We start from the raw sequence: 17,229 nt of genomic DNA on the forward strand, positions 1-17,229 counted from the left end.
AGTTCGCACCTTGGGTGCTGGCAGCCGGCACGCAGGAGCCCCAGGAAGGTGCCTGGAGACCAAAGGGAAAGCTGCTTTCCCAAGAGGATCCGTTGTTCTTCTTCTTCCTGGCAGCTGCCCCTCTCCGTAAGACCTCCCTGCTTCCTTCTAAGAGGCACCTCGCAGGACCAGAGGTCTGGTGGCAACGCAGATGCGGTTTCTCCCCCAGAGAAGCCCTGCTGTCCCCCAACCTTGCCCAAGAACATAGAAATCTTTCCCCTCCTGTGCCTTCCTCCCTGCCGCTGGCTTATTGCGGCCTGTTAGAGCGAGAAGAGGAGGAGTGCCGAGAGAGGGATTTCAGGAAGAGGCAAAACACCAAGTTAAAGATTAGCCCTGCCTTGGGGAAGCTGGGAGACACACAAGGGGAGCTCTCAGCGACCTGGATGCATCCAAAACAAAAAGGTCCTTTTGCTACCACACAGCCATTTCGCAGGTGTGTTCCTCTCTGCGAAGGCAGACTCCTTCCTTCAGCATGCAGGTGATGACCAGCTAGTCTCCCACAGGCCCGACACGCCTTGTCACGACACAAGATTAGGACAGAAAACACCTCCTTGTTGGAGGACAGGCACCTCCAGACAGCATCAGGGGAACCAGAGTCCCAACCAAGATTCACGCAGCACCGCGCGAGAAACACGCAGTGACCTGGGTCCCCGAAGCAATCAGTACAGCAGGACTACTCAGAAACCTCAGCTCCTGCAGGAACCAGCTCTTGGTAGGGATTATAAATCAATAAAAATGCAAGAAATATTAATAATAAAAAGCAAGCCAGGTCCCCGAAGTCAGACCCCACTAGATGTCTCTCTCGGCCAAGGCACAAGGGCTCCTGAAGCATCACCAGGAAGGAGGTCCAGGGAAGCAAAGGGGCAGGTCTGCAAGCCCCAGAGCCCTCTCCCAAAGGAGGCAGCCAAGAGGAGAAAGAAAGAATGAGTGGGCAGGGAAGGGAAACAAGTGTGGGCAGCACTGGATGGAGAACTGAGCCAGGCAGCTCTCAGCAGCTGGCCTTGCCTACAAGGTGCCTAAATGAGGTACTTTGGGGGAAAAGCAGCTCTGAATCAGCCTGGAAAGTCCCATCCCTCATGTTAAAGGTCCAAGTCTAAGAGTTTGCTGATAGTCAGCGGCCCACTTGATTATTTTCCCCACCAGCAGTTCCCAAGCTATTCCACCTCTGCCTCAGACGCATCAGAAAGAACAGCCCTCCACTTGTTCCACATTAAGAGAAACCAGTTGTCAGACCCCAAATGCTGCGTTTCGCTTTGATGCGGTGCAGTTCTGGTACTACGGGATATAGGCAACGTACACCCAGCCCTAAGTTTGTACTCAGGGCTGGAAGGGGCGAAACACCACCGAACTGGGGATGGGAACTGTTAACAGTCACACCGAGAAGCGGCAACACAAGGGGTTTGTGTAATCCGGCAGCAGCTTGGAGGTGGAGCAGAGTCAGACTTGTCCCCAGGCACACAAAATAGAAGAGGGTCTGACATTTGTGTCTCGTTGCAGCGGTCGTCTTAGAAACTGTGAGAAAAGTAAAGAGATCGGGGGACCCAATGCAATCACTGGGGGCAACCTCTCACCCCAGGAAGCCGGCACAAACAACGGGGTCAGGGAACAGGGAGCTGAGAGGATTTAACGCTGCTGGGAGCTCTCGGGATACCTACGGGGGTAGGGGGGGAAGGAAAGGCTGCATCCCCTGGAAGTGGACCTGGGCAAGGCTGCCTGGAGGTCAGCACCCCGAGCGGCCCGTCCCAAATGGGAACGGATGACTTGCAGGAGGCAAACCACCAGGAAAGCACGCCAGGTCTTCGGGAGGAATTACTGCTGATGAATCAAAGGAAAACATCCCACACAACTGCTTGGAAAGCCGCCTTCTTACTCAGCCTTGCTGGGGCAGCCCGGCTGCTCCCATGGACGTGCGCAGCAAAAGGACCAGGCCAGGAGTCTGCCTCTGCACCCTGAGCTACACGGACCATCCCGCTCCACATCCCTTCTCTTTGGGGCGCCACACGCTACTCCAGGCAGTTTCACACCCACAGCAGCCTTGGGTGCTTAAAAAGTCCCCTTGGTGTTAAAGAAGATCAGACCCGGGACACATGAAGCACTTCCTCCCTCCCGGCCCCGGCTCCTGCGCCAGCTCTCCTTCCGCTTGGCTGATCCCCACTCCCCTGCCTCCTGTCCTTCTGCTCGGCTGGCCCCAGGCATCCGTGCACGGCACGAGGCCCCGGCTCCCCTTCTCGCTCTTGGCTGGCCCTTCTGCCAGCAGATCTCCTTTGTGCTCAAAGGCCCACCCCACTACCTATATCTCACCAGAGAGGATGACATCCTTCTTTGCATCCGTTATAGCAGGTGTTTGCTCACTCCTGCAGCTGAGCACGGCAAGGTTTAGGGGAGACCTCGCTTCCTTCTTATCCAGCACGTGCACAGCACACCCAGCCGCGATGGAGAGCCTGCGTGTTGCCCAAATAGAGCTGAAGGGTGGGAGGAAAAAAAAACCTCTACAGACATTTTAGGGCTTGTCTTATCAACAGCCTTTTGCACAAACACATGTGCCTGCCCATTGGTAAAGCATCGGTTCGCATTACCACACGCTGTAACGCTAGCCTATCCCCACTTCTTACGAGCTCTGGAGTAAGCAGTTAGATTAAAAAAAAGCAGCTGCGTAGCATCCCACATCCCTCACAAACTAGCAGGTTCAGGTTCTTACCTCCTTCCTTCAAAATGTTTTTAGGGATCGCAAGCAAAAGAGCAGCAAGTTATCTTTGGGCTTCAAATCACCGCTTGTATTATTGCTTTGCAATCACCTCTGTGCCAGCCGGGAGAATCACTTCACATGCCACTGTCTGCTGATTTTTTTCCCCATACGTATTCCCCAGCTTGCTGATGGGGGGGGGGGGGGGTGAGCAGGGGAAAAAGAAAAAATTAAATCCAGCACAGCAGCCAAGAGCATAAGTGGATTGTCTCCATAACATCCTTCAACAGCAGTGATCTCAATCCACTGGGCAGACTGTCTACCCCTCAGTTACTCAAACTCTTATCTTATCACGGCTGAAGGCTCACTGTAAGTGCCAAATGCCGCGGCCTCACTGGATTTTTCTCTGCCCAGCGACTCCAGTCTAGATTGCACTGCTGAACTGGGGCTCCGCAGCCTGGAAAGGCAGGTTCCCCCCGCTCCCTCCCCAGGGCCAGATCCTGGATGCACCGAGTGAACCAGCTCACAGCTCCTGTCTTCAAGCATTGCAGCATCACCTCGACAGCAGGAGGGAAATGCCTTTCTCCCCTCCACCCCTTGGGAAACATCAAGTGACACTATTTACAGGCATGGCAGCCGCCGCAGAGTTCCTGGAAAGCGCCTGACTGAACACACGCCTGCATCCCGGCTGACTGGCACAGCTGGCAGACATGTCGGGAGAAACCGGGGGCCGAGAACGCAAAGCAGGGACTGAGGTGTGCTGTTTGGGAGCACAGACTTTGACAGAAAAGCAGTAGGAGAGCTCCAGGCGAGCGGGTTCCCAGCAGCTGCCACTTGACACAGAGCAGACAAGCAAGCTGCCTGCACCTAAATCCAGCGCTTGCACCTAAATCCAGCGCTTGCCCTCCCAGGGATCACAGTGGGGGACAAGAATGACAGCAGCTTTTATAATTCAGGAGCACGCCATCACCCACAGCGAATAGCCAAAGTATCTTGTAAGCCAGCTCTTACCATCACCTCATTTAAAGTCCAGCTACTCTGAGATAGCAGCTTTGGCTTTCTCCAAAGAGATGGGAGTCCCTGGCTACACACCGATGTACCTTCTTGATCTTAGGGTCGTTAAATGTATGTTAAATTCCCATTTTTAAGCAGATGACACTGGACAGAGTCGTCTGGTCTCAGGTCCGTACACAATCTCGCGGGGAGGTTCTTTTGCACAGTGAGCACACGGAGTTTTTCCCCTACCTTGCTCACCCTCACAAAGCACAATGCCCTCAGTGAGAGGAAAGCACCAGACCTTGATGTCTGTACTGTCGATAGACAAACCTGAAAAGGAAACATAAAAGCAGCCTTTTGGTAAGCTGCGGGAGACAGACATTTTGTGACACAGCGAGCGGACTTTCAGCATTGCGCCTTAGAGCAACAACGTCCTGGTCTAGAGTTCATTGGCACAGGTAAAAATCTTTCACATCTGCTGCACTTACAGTAAGAAGGATGACAGCTTCTTTACAAATAGGCAGAGCTTCCAAAGAAGAACAGCATGGAGGGTTGCCTTGGAGACTGCAGTAAGCAGCGTGCTGCCAGATGACTGGGTCTCATACCACAGCAGGCACTTGCCAGAAGGGTGATCTCAGCGGTGTGCGCTGCATTATCAAACATTTCTGGAGGAAAGACTGAATCTGTGCAAGGATGGGGTGAATCAGGCCATGTGGAAGGTGGTTATGTTACCATTAGTCATGTTCTTTGGCTTTGCCCCCCCCCCAGCATGGCCACAGCGCTCATCGGAGCAGAGAAACCAGGGTAGATGCCACTCTGCTCATTTCAGATAAACCATGAAACATCTCCCCAAGCAACCCACACAAAAAACTCACACCCCACAAAGCTTCCCCTCACATGACATTTTACACTACCACAGACCTCTTGACCGCTACGAGCTTTCCACCCTATCCTAAACATTTCTGGAATTATCTTCATGGTGGACCGCTGGACTTGCTTCTAGTTCTGCCCCTTGCACAGCCATGCTTTAGAAAAATTTATTTCTCCCTTCTTGTGCGGGCTCCCATTTGACAGCTTATCCAAGGTCTGATCCCACTCATTTTTCATGGAAAATGGCTTTATCCCGTCATGACCAATCTATTTAGCAGACGATATTTTAAAAATTACTTCAGCATTACAGTCAAGCTACTGGTTACACAGCATTGGCAGTGCAGACAGGATAAGCAAAGAAAGCGATCCATGGGAAAATCTTCAGCTTGTTAAGAAAAAAAAATAAAATCAAGCTTCTTGACTAAGAGCTAGGCACAAGCAACGCCTAAAATAAAACCAGCAGTTGCCACATGTTTGGCTTGCCATGTAGTTCAATATTTCAGGGGTGATCTTCCCAGTTTCCACCAGTTGCAAGTATGCTTATATTCTATAGAAAAAAACCCCCATCATCCACAAACCTTTAATTCCTGCAAAGGACCACAGCTCTTGGTACTCATGCTACCTACACTATCAGTGCTTGTCAGTCTACAAGTAATACCATAACATTCTCCTTTCAAAGGCCTTTTTATTTGGGACACACATCAAAGTCACCCAGAAAGAGTTAACCAGTACTCAAGTAATTTGGTGAGTATTAACCCACTGTAGCTTTGTGCTGGCCACTCTTCCAGTGTGGGGCTGGAACCAAGGAAAGGAAACAAATCAGGTGGAGGGTTCGGAAAACATCTCTCATGGCGAGAAATCTGCCAGGCTCCCAAGGGAAACGATGAGAACCCTGCTGCTTGAGTCACGTAAAACTGGACCCAGCACAGGAAAATCTAGCATAGGGAACAAACCTTCCCCCATAGGGGGAAAAAAAAAAATGGAGAAGCTGGATGACCTCAGATCTTTCCCATCTCCAGTTTTTGTGGTTCCAGAAATTTGCAGAGGCGATAGCTGACACAGCACTGAACAGGTAAGTCCTGTGATTAATGTTTGCTACCAAACCTGCCAGAGTGAGTCAATCCGATCAACGCAGCTTGTACAGCAGCATTTGGCCCTGGACTGCTAGGACTGCGTGCATGAAGAGCTGCTTCTAACGTGAGAAGAAACTCCAGCATCCACGGGAAAACCCCAGCCTATGCAACAGGCAGGACGGCAAGAGACAGTAAGTTTACAAAAGCCACTTTGGTGGCTTTTAGTCTTGACTAGTCAAATCTCCAGGCTCAAACATTTGAGACTGAAGTTATCCGACAAAGAATTTACACTTTGCATAGTGGAAGTGTGATGTTCACATGTTTTCAGACAAATCCTTCTAGTTACTTACTGGAAGATAACTTAACAGTCAAGGAACCAACCCCAGTAATGCTGAACAGGATACTGCTGGTTTTGTTGTTGTTTAAGTGCCACACACTTCAGAAACATTACTATTACTAGCTGGGGTGAGGAAGAACACGCCACTAGGAAAAGCTCTTTCCTTGATTAATATCAGCCTCTCATGCTTTCTTTTGCACACAACTGCTGCTAACACCTGGAAGATACTGGACTAGACAGATCATTGTTTTCCTAGCAAATCCCAGCGAGCACAAGATAACTCAAATGTGCAGTTCATCCATCAGAGACCTGCGCTGGCCACTGCATTCCCCCAATATACCCGCAAACAAAAAAAAAAAAAAAAAAAAAATCAACCCTCTGAGCCTGCCTGGACCTCTGGAAGGCAGCAATTGCCCGCACAAGGACACTTGTCCTCGACAGAGACTTGGCAGAGCAGCTAGGAGGTCTATTACTATTATTCTAGCAGCCAGCCAGCCTTGCCTATTATTAAATACAAGGTATTTGCAGGGTGATGAATTCTTATTTCAAGATAATTTATAGCCTTAGTAAATAAACAGGCTTACGGCTGTTTAAACAGTCATATACAACAGCCCTGGGCAAGCACACTGAGGAACAGAAGAGTTGTCTGAGCTGGGAACGGACAGCAGAGGAAAGCAAGTGACACCTCAAAACACTTCCCACCAGAAATGAAATTCTTCCCCTCTCAAAACCACGACCTAACCCCACTCCCTCAGCCATAGTTCTCACTCACTCTTCTACCCACATCTCTGCACCAGAAATCCAAGACACCTTTACTATATCAGGTACCGTGTCACCTTTCACCACGTGCCTTTTACACCGCTCGAGCCACCTGGCTGCACACAAGTTCACACCAGTTCCACCCCACCTCTTTGGGCAACTGTACACAGTAAAAATTGTAGTTATAACTTTTGCTATTGTTACGCTTCTGTATTATTTTTGTGCGTGTGTTTTTGTTGTTTTGGTGGTGGTGGTTGGTTTTTTGGGGTTTTTTTGTTTGTTTGTTTTTTTAAATGGGATTGATAGGACTGGAAATCCCACAGACTAGTTTAAGACACCAAATTAAGACACCTTTGAAATCAAGGTCATGGGGATCCACTTGATTTTTGTTCTGTTACCAGAGGTGTTTCAGAGGGGCTGCATGTTCCACAGCACGATTACAGCCATGGTCATTGGGGCTGGGGCAGAGGCAGGGAAGGAGCAGAGATGTCCTTTGCTTCATTTTAGATGCATTCCTGCAGGCAAGCTGCAATAACCTGCTATTCCAAGAACAAGAGAAACAATTAAGGGCTGGAGGCACCAACCTGGGAGAAAGCAGCTAAAAAGTGCAAGAAAGGAAACAACCAGCCTACAGATACCAAAACACGCTAATCCTCCGGCCAGAGGAATTATTCTGGACAATGCAAAGGACTAGATATTCCCTAGCAGTCATGGGATGAGAGGAAAAGGAAAATTTCAGCTGCCTACCAAGGACTGCTCCCAGGAGGAAGGTTCAGATGAATCTCTTCTTCCAGGGAAGGGACAGAGCGTTCTCCCTGCAACCGGCTTATCGCTCCGCTGCAGCACGTGGGGGAATATAGGAACAGCCCCGATGCGGCCAAGAGCACGGAGGAGATGAACTCATTCCCTCCCTCATGTGCTTGTTCCTATAGATCAAGCCACTCGGAATATTTATCCCATGTCTCGATCATGCCTATGGGCCTGCCTGGCTTGCTGCCCTCAGGAGATTACAAGCAAGGAACGGTAAATTGCTAGCCAAGAGTGACAAGGTCTCTGGCCCCACACAGCAGCTAGGATGCGTTCAGCTAAATTCTCACCTCTAGCTAAGCTGTTGCAGGCTCAGAGCAGCATGCCATGAAATTTGCGTCTGGGCTTGCTGACACCTAGGCCAGGGACACGGTTGGGAAGGCAAGGAGAGCTCAGCAAGCTGGAAAGCTCTTTCAACCATACCTTACGCTGTACTGAAGGAAAGCATGAGTTAGACACAACAGGAGCCAGGGATGAGGGAGAAGACAGTCTTGTCCATACAGGATTTGAATAGCCTCTCTTGGACAAGAGACAGCTTCTACGCCAGCCTGCCACTGCCTTGTCAAATAGCCTCAGGCAATCCTCTCAGGCCCTCTGCTTCCCTCTCCAAGACACAACAACACTTCAGAACCCCCTATGCAGTGAGAAAATACATTAAGATATTGCTATTACAGCAGATGACCTCATACAGACATGCAAGAAGGTTTCACCCCAGCAAGCATGTTTCACAGACATGATGTTTCCTCACCTGAGGAAACAGTGCAGAGCTGGGAATCGCTCCCAGGAGCCTCTCCAATTACTGCATTTCACTCAAAATGAAGACAGCTCACATGGTAGAGGCTGCCAGGGCTGCCCATCCCTCCCTCAGCCAGCAGGAATGGCTTATAGATAGGTGGAAAGAAAGCTGAGCACACGTCCTGGTCCTGGCCCAGAAGGGTGGCATCAGAGTTCATAAGTTTGGCTTTGGAGCTGAATTGCCACAAAACTCAGAGAAGCTCAAGACACAGCCTGCATCACGTCCGTACATGTGCTATGCCTGTGTCTGAGCCAACTGGAAGTCCTGTGGCTAGATTAACTCAGCACCACATCAGCACTAAAGGATCCCACCTCTTAACTGAGTTCACCACCGCTACAGGGTGCTAGGTCAGACCTGGTTCACATCCAAACATCTCTGAACACAGGCAAAATGAGCACGCATGTACCTGCAAAATACCGTACGGAGGCACCCAGGAAGAAACAGGCCAGGTTCAGAGTGAAGTCGGGCTCTCCTGGGACACAGGTTCAGTCTCCCAGAGGTTAATTCTCCAATACCCCTAGCGCGCCAGTATCCAGAGCACGATGAGCCACTGTAGCGAGTTACCTAAAGTCATAGGACACACAAGAAAAATTAAACTCAGGTTTGCTAAGGCTTCATCTCACGTCTGACCCAGAATACCATCCGAATAGCAAGGTAGTAGTTGGTGCCACACAAAATACCCAGAGACACCTCTAACCATTCTACTGTCTCTTCTTTCTCAGAAACTTAGAGAGAGGTTTAGGATATTTCCCAAACCTTCCCACCAGATCTAGTTTCTGCTCACAGGCGTAGGTGTTACTGAGAATTGCTGCTGCTGGGAAGAATTGTTCAGCAAACACACTTTGAACAGGATCCATATAGAAGAGGTTTGTATTTCCTGAATGGAAACGAAACCCCTTTATATAGGCTGGATTGGAGATTCAATGGCCAAACTGTTCCCTTCAGACCTTATTTTCTTTGGACCTTGAGTATACCCCACATGAGACATCTGGCATAGAGCTTACAGGATACAGTTTGCTTTGGCACTGGCTGGGGTTTGGAGCTCACAGTGTTTAAATAGGATTTTATGAATTGAACAGTCTCACTCTCTTCTGTAATGCTTCAAATTAAGGTTTCCACATATGCCTTTAATAGAGATTCACTAAGACACTTATTGCATGTTAAATAAACATCACTCGGTGAAATAGAACACCCTCATTGAGGATTAACAAACACACAATTCAGTCAGGCTGCTGCAGCTGTTAAGCCTCAACTACAACTTCAATGTCATAATCAGGCATTTTATTAAGATAATAATTGCCCTATTAATGCTAATTAAATGACTAATGCCTTTACACTCCTGTGACGCTGTTCACCGATAACCCCAAAGCAGATGCAGCAGTCAACTCCATCCCCCTCTCGGCCCAGGTACCTAACAGCACACCCAGGAGTTACTCACTGTCCACTACTCCATATAAGTTTCCAGACAGAATTTAGAGAAGTGCAATCTGTTGGGCGTTTTTTTGGACAATGAAGGAGGTGTATGTAAAAAAATAAAAAAAAAGTAACATCTTCCTGAAAAGTTATGGGCAGGTTAGTTAATCCAAAGGATCAGACCCCCAAGCTTGGTTTTGACCAGGTAAGCAGGGCAGAGGAATAACTGCTGGCCAAGATCACCAGCTATAGATCTAGCAAAGTAGAAAGGGATCACTGCCCTAACCGCAAGGCCACCTCACATGCACACGTCATGCCAAGAACCCCTCACCAGGACCCTGTTCAGAGGGCCGGGGAAGCCCAGGCAACCTGCGAGTCCAGCACTCAGCCCTGAGGCTCTCAAGCCACCCTGGAGCCCGAAGGGGAACGGAAGATGTCGATTTGCAGCCTGAGCCTCCCGGCACGACCTCGCAAGCTGAGCTCTTTCCCCAGGGGCATCTCGAGCAACACAGGCTCCCAGCTCTGTCCAAGTACACCAGACACAGCTGTTCAGCCCCCACAGTCTAGGCACTCGTGCAGTAGTCAGGACCAGACTCCGTTGCCCGGCTGTTCAGGCTGACCTTCCATCATGAGATGGACCAGATGTTCCAGCAGGGACTATGAAGGGGCTTAGCAGCAGCCTCGGTGCCTGAAGCCAAAGCTGTGTCGTAACACTTGGCTTGCTACGCAGAGAGATTCCCCTGCCCCTCATTCCCAGATTTTTGGTAGTGATTATTACTTTAAAAGTTTAAAATAAAGAAAGCAAAAGTGGATTCCTTGCATCCTCGTCATTTTAATTGGAAGAATATCTTCCATAAATGGTAAACGTAATTGACCTCATCTCAAAAGAGCCAGGGAGGAGCAAGTTATCACTTGCCATGTGATAGTAACCTTTATTGTAGCTCAGGGATTCAACCTATTAGCACAGGCAGGCTCCCATTTGTTAGACTATAAAATAACACATTGCCAAGCCCTATAATGCACTGCAGACTTAGATATTGATTAATTGTTAAAATATCTCTGAAATGTACTAAGTTAAAAGGGAAATGACCTCATGTTTCCTTTGAGACTCTTCACCTTCCTCCTGCTCCAAGAATTTCTACAGCATGGCTTGCTGCGATCCCTGCCATCCCCTTGCTACATGGGACTCCAGCACGACTCGCACGAGCCCTTCTTCAGAGCTCAAATCACTGTCCAAAGCAATGCCAAACAAACCCAGCTCAAAAAAAACACCAAACCAACAAACCCCAGTCCAAACAGCTTCCTTGTTAACCTGTTCACCCCTCACTCGAGCTTCCTCTACCAGCATTGAAGGAAAAAAAGGAGGGAGAAAAAAAGTCAGATTCAAGCCAAAAGGTTTATGAAGACTGACCTCCATGGTTCAGGTCACTTCATAACTAGACACGCTGTGGTTTGAACCTGGAAAACAAGAATAAGAGACAAAATAAAGATTTGCTGATCCCTTGAAGATTTTCCACTGCCTGTACTGAGTCCCTGAATGGTACGGGGAACCGAGACCCCGTAGACACCTACGCCTCTGCCCAGCTTGCAAACACAGGGCTGCATCTTTAAGTACACCCATTGGTGATTTTTTATTTCATTCCCTTCTTTCCTGTTCTTAAAGATCAGTAAGACAACACGAGCACCAAAGGCTCGCGGGATACGCGAGCACATGTAAACGTCACACCAGCGCGCTGAAGTGGGCACGCTTGAAATTCAGGGTGCTTGGATCAGAGTGTGATCTCATCAGGAGAGAAACATCGAGTCCTGCTCCAAGCCCGAGGCTCCAGAGAAGACATTTGGCAAGACCAGGAAGGGGAGGCCAGTAACCATGACAACCAGTCATTTCTTAGTATCAGACAACAAAAAAAAGACTCCTGAAGATGCAGGCCCCATGACCACCGCCTCCATCTCCCCTGTCCTGGGAGGGGTCTCCATTAGTCATGCCACACACAGAACTACACCCAGGAACGTAACACAGGCTCCCCCTCAATTCAGAGACACCCCCCACCCCATAAGTGTACCTCCTCTCAGCACACTCATAGGAAGCTGCCAAATTTCATACTTCTGGGTCACAATCTTCTCCATTTCACAACTAACACAGACAGACGCTGGGCAGTCACCTCTAAGCATTTGGTTTCCAAAGTCTGAGAAAAACAAATGGGAAAGTCATAGGAAAATTAACAACATGGGTGCTAAGGAACAGACAATGCTTAAGGAAATCCACCATTTCGCGGCAGAGCTTCATCTATCTAGAACAGCAGAAGCTATTCTGAAACATGTAACTTAATTCTCATTGTTATTCACCGTACACGTCAGGTAAGCAGATTTCGTCTCCACTGGGCAACCACATGACTGATTTTTATGATCTGTGCACAGCGCATAAAATTAGGAATAAAATTAAAACTGTTCAGATCTCAGCACTAACATGATTGCGGCGCAGGCAAAAGGCACTGAACAAAGCAGCACCTTCACCCTCTCAGCCCACCTCCCAGGCACCTTAAAACAGCTCACACAGAAGCAAGTTCTTCCCCATGCCTTTCACTGCCTTTATGTCAGCTGCGTTCTCCCAGCACGTAGGGCACCTTTTGATCACATCATCCTCCCAGCACGTTCATCCTGCTACAAAACAGAGAGCTGCTCCAATAAAAGCTTCAGTTCTTCAAGGCAGCTGCTTGTTGTTATCTGCCCCTGCTTCAGGGAGAGGAAAACAGCTTCTAGATCCACCTGAAGAAGTGCTCTAGTCAAGCTAGAAATGGAAACTAAGGAGTTGGGAGAAACCCTGTATTACTTGGACTCAAGTCAGGCTTTTTCTAGATGACCTTTGCTTTCTCAGAGCAAGGGGATTTTTTCAAGAAGGAAAACACATACACCCTTGCCTCCCTTCCCAGCAGCATTCCCTAGCTCCCTACTCCCTGGAGTAGCAACTAGATAGAAATGCAGTCACTGCACAGCTTTACCTGCCCCCCACCCCAATTCAAATCGCATTTATACTTCAGCATTATGCTGTACTACTCACTTTCCACCTTGGTTTTCCTTCTGTTACCAACCAGGGTATCCCAAAAGCAGCACAGTTTGGTCTCCTGGAGCTGATGCAGAGGAGTTTCAGCCAGGGTCTCACAATCTCCTGCATGCAAGACCATATTCCTGTTTGAGCTCCTCTCCTTCAAGCTTCCAGCAGCCCAGGAAAGGCCCCAGAAGCTCGCCAAGCAGAGGACAAAGCTAACCAGCCCTCCTCCCCAACAAGCAGCATTTAAGCCCAGCCAGGTGCTCATGTTTAGCCTAATTGGCAGATTTGGGTGAAGCTCCACCTGGCTCCAAACCAAGCCTGGCCTGAAGTGAACTCACCTTGTCCCCACTACACACCCCAACATCTGCCCAATCTAGCCAGCTGCTTCCTCCGTGCCAAATAAAACTGCCCCATGGGCTGGCTCCCACATGACCAGTTAGCTAGCCAAACTGGGGGGTTCAGGCTGCCCGCATTTAGCTCCTGCCTCTGTGCAAGTCACACCGTTTCCCAGTGCTAAAGCTCTGAGGCCAGGATTAGATATCTGCTCTGCGGGGAGCACCTTTGGGTGGCGATGGACCAGGATGCGCACCCTTTCCCATGCTAGCTCAAAAGCTGATGCCGGGCAGCTTCTCAGCCGCTGGCAAGCTCCTGCCTTCCCACGCAGCCCTGTCTCAGAGGGCAGCGGTCGCCTATTCAGATGGGAAGACTGGCCAACAAGAAACGAGCCCAAGAGCCTGTATTTTCCTAGCTAAGGATTCATCGTCCTTGAGCACCTGCTTTCCTGGCCCGTGTCCATTGCGAGGCACTCCGTGCAATCCACATAGCTCAAAGAGAAACTCTGTGCCATAAAGAGAGCCAGGACTGTTTCAGATGTCAGTGTCTACAGCTGCTGTGTTGATTTTGAGGGAACAAATGTGCCTAGTGAAGCAGAGAGGTTAACATAACCCTGTCACTGCTCAACGCTACAAAAAGCATTAAGGTTCAAGGAGTGAGTACAGAGATCTGCTGCGAGCACACAAAAACCTTATTTGGCAATGTACTGATTTAAACACACGAAAGAATAAGAATGGAAACAAATTGCACAGAATTTCAAAACTGACTTCAAATGAGCTCTGCAGAATGAGCTTTTAATTAAAACTGTATTAAAAGTCCCTTTTTCAGAAAAAAGGACAGGGGCTTAAAGCTGTCGTCGTCTTTGAAATATGTTGTAAAGTAGTTCTTCTCATGAGGAGACAACAGTTGCCGGGGGATTGAGTTTTGAGTCGGGGAAGACAGGTACCACCCTGCTTTTCCCAAGAGCAGCAGAGAGGAGAGGAAGAAGACGCTTCTGGCCTGCGACATTGTCTGGCTGATCCTCTTGAACCTCTTTCTTTTACGACTAAGTGCAGACCACTTGAACAGCAGTGATCAGGGGAGCACTCAGGGGAGCGTTTTGGAGGAGTCAAAAAAAGCAGACAACTGGTCTGCTTTAACCCCGGCGCTGGGGTCCTCTAGGGGCTTTCTGGAGGGAAGATGGGCGCACGTAGGATGGGAAATGGGGAGGGAGGAGGGGGAAGATATGGCAGGGACAGGAAAGGGGAAAGGCAACGAGGGTCAACTCTGTGCTGTATTTTGAGCCCGTGGCTGCGAGTTTCCCTTCCTTTACCTCCAAAAGTCTTCTTACCCAGCTTTGCCAGGTGCTTTGCAACAGGGAAGAAAGTGCTACGTGAACACGGGGTCTTAATATTGCCTGGGAGCCTTCCAGTTGTGGAAAAAAAAAAAAAAATTGCAGAAAATAAAATCTGAAAGGATCCCACAAACAAAAATACTCACAAAACAATGAGGAAAAAACTCTGCTGGACTAAATAAGGAAATGAATTCCCCTAATTACCACAAGATGCTCCCCAAGTCTGACAGTATCTCTTGGAGCAGATGTGTTCAAGTAATATTTCCTCAGCCTCCAGCCTGCGTGGGCAGATTCCAGCACCAGCCACTAATGTTAAAAAGTACCTAATGAGCATCGACATTAAGAAACCGCCTTGGCTTTTGGTGTCTGCATTTTTCCCCTCCTCCAGGCGAAGCTGCAAATATTTTGTTGGTATTGTTCACATCAGAAAGTGCTTGATTTAAAAAAAAACCCATCTAACCACTAAAATCTGGATCCATTAAAGCAATTGCTAGAAAGGAAGGACTGGAGTCCTTGAAGTTCTTTAGACAGAGTAAGTGCAAAGGGGCAGGTCTGAGCTTTTTCTAGCAGCGACAGCAAACGCTGCCTGCCTAGCCCAGAAGCCCCTGCAGATGTTATTTAGGGATGAAGAATCATACACACTCACACATACATCCCAAGCAGGCTTCTCTCACTAATTTCCCATGTGATTAGCTGCATTTGAAATGCTGCATAGTGATGGAGGTTCCTGGAGTGATAACTTTGCTGATCAACAGGCAAGTCTGCAGCTACAGAAATGCAGCACACAACATTACGTTAAGTTTTTCTCCGCTGTGCTTCCCTTGCTGCTTGGGAAGGGACTGTCCAAAGATCTCAGAGATTTTGTAGCAGACCCAAGAACAAATGTTCCGAATTCTGCCACCCATTGCCTCCCCTCTACTGCCGGTGTTAAATAGGTGATCTACAAATGTTTAAGTGGAGATCATTGTAACAGCTTGCAAAGAATGACTTCACAAGAGTCTCTTTTCCACTCCATTCCCATGTTCAGAGCACGCGCTCTCTCCTTCTCTCCTCAGTAATCCATGTATACGCTCAGAAAACAACTGCTTTAATTAGATAATGATTGCTTTAAACAGAAAAAAAGTGTACTGAAATGAGGGGACTCTGGGAAAATTTGCCACCTGACCTCTTATCAGAGCGATGCTGCGCATGGCCCTCACAGGGCTCCGTGAGGACAGAGATGGGATAGCTTCTTGGAAGAGCTGGAAATTAAGATCTTGTCCTCCTCAGGGCCCCCCTCTCTACCCCCACTCTCCATCCTCATTTCTGAACGAGCTCCAAGGTTGATTTTCTGCGTGTTTGAATAGGACCAGCTTGACACAGCCTGCCTTGGGATGAAATCACCAACTTGGCTTGCCTTCTGTCTGAAAAACAAATCCTTCTGCAGGGCTTTCATCTAGAAAAAGGACAAGGATTCTGAAACGCAGGCAGGCCTCTGCCAAGTTCCTATGAACTGCTGCCTGAGTAAAGCTTGTTTGCTATGTATTTAGCTTAGCTTTAATAAAGGTTACCTAGCTGAGATTTTACGCTAAAAATAATCAATGAACCTCCTCCTGTTTGCTCCCCTAGTAGCTGAAAATAAGGAATTAGAAACACAGGTAAGTGAGATACAGAGTGCGTGCAGGGACTAGCTGTTTTCAAAGAGGAATGGGGAACCATGCATGGGGAAAACTCGCACATCGTGTGAGCAAAGGCCAGGGCAAGCTTGGAGACATAGAACCTAAGGCACCAGCCTCAAAGTGAGAGGGCCTTCTTCCATGACCCAATCTTCCAAGGTCGTGATGGGAATAACGGCTTCTGGGATATCTGGGCTTTGGCTTTCCTATTACTCTGCAGAAAATGGCGATGATGATGGTAACTTATGGGGAGCCAAGAGCTCTGCACACGTGGTATGCAAGCAGTACCGTGCAATGGTATGCTGGTATGACGCTGCTGCACGCTGTGGTTCCTGCACTGGTTTTGGGACAGGGTCGCTTTTATGACAGTCCTCAAATTTGACAAGCGATTGATGGGCTGTTCTAGCTGGTGATGGTAGTATTTGCATCCTAAATGAGCGAGATGCCAAAATTATAATGCACCTATTGTACTCGGTTTGCCCTTAAACCTTGAAACTAGCCCAAGGCTCGTCTCTGCCCTTCCCCAACCCCTCTAATTTCCTTTCCCAGAACAGAAAATACACTTTCTGTGCTCACACGGAAAGGAGTGGAGATGAGCAGTACGCTTCCCTCTCCCCAGCAAAGTGTTGGAGCAGAGAAGTGCAATAGGAGCTGTGGGCTCAGTGACGAAAGTTTGTTACACGAGGGTTCCTGTACTCCGGGAGTTTCTCAACCAAGCTCATTAGCCCAACTCTCCTCAGCTTAGGTGAAGCTGAACCACAAACCAAGATACTACAGCTGTAGTAGGTTGTGAAGGTATTTGCTGGGCACGCACAAGCAGCTAGAGGCAAGGCTGGGTTACGTGTCTACTCTGCAGGAGCTTGCACTGATTCTTGCTAACACTTCTCCTCGTTGGAGAGCTGGGGTCTGAAAGCCACCATATGGTTATCATTGGTACCGGAGAAGCATGTGGCCAGGACGTGTGTAACTCACATTTTCCTCTGGACCACACTCAGCCTGCACTTGTTTATTGTGGGGGAGGGACTGGAAAAATCATTGACTCACCGTCAGGAACAAAACATTTAAAATCTTGAATTGAAAACAACT

Source organism: Grus americana, chromosome 24, assembly GCF_028858705.1.
Source record: "Grus americana isolate bGruAme1 chromosome 24, bGruAme1.mat, whole genome shotgun sequence".
Classification (NCBI taxonomy): Eukaryota; Metazoa; Chordata; class Aves; order Gruiformes; family Gruidae; genus Grus; species Grus americana.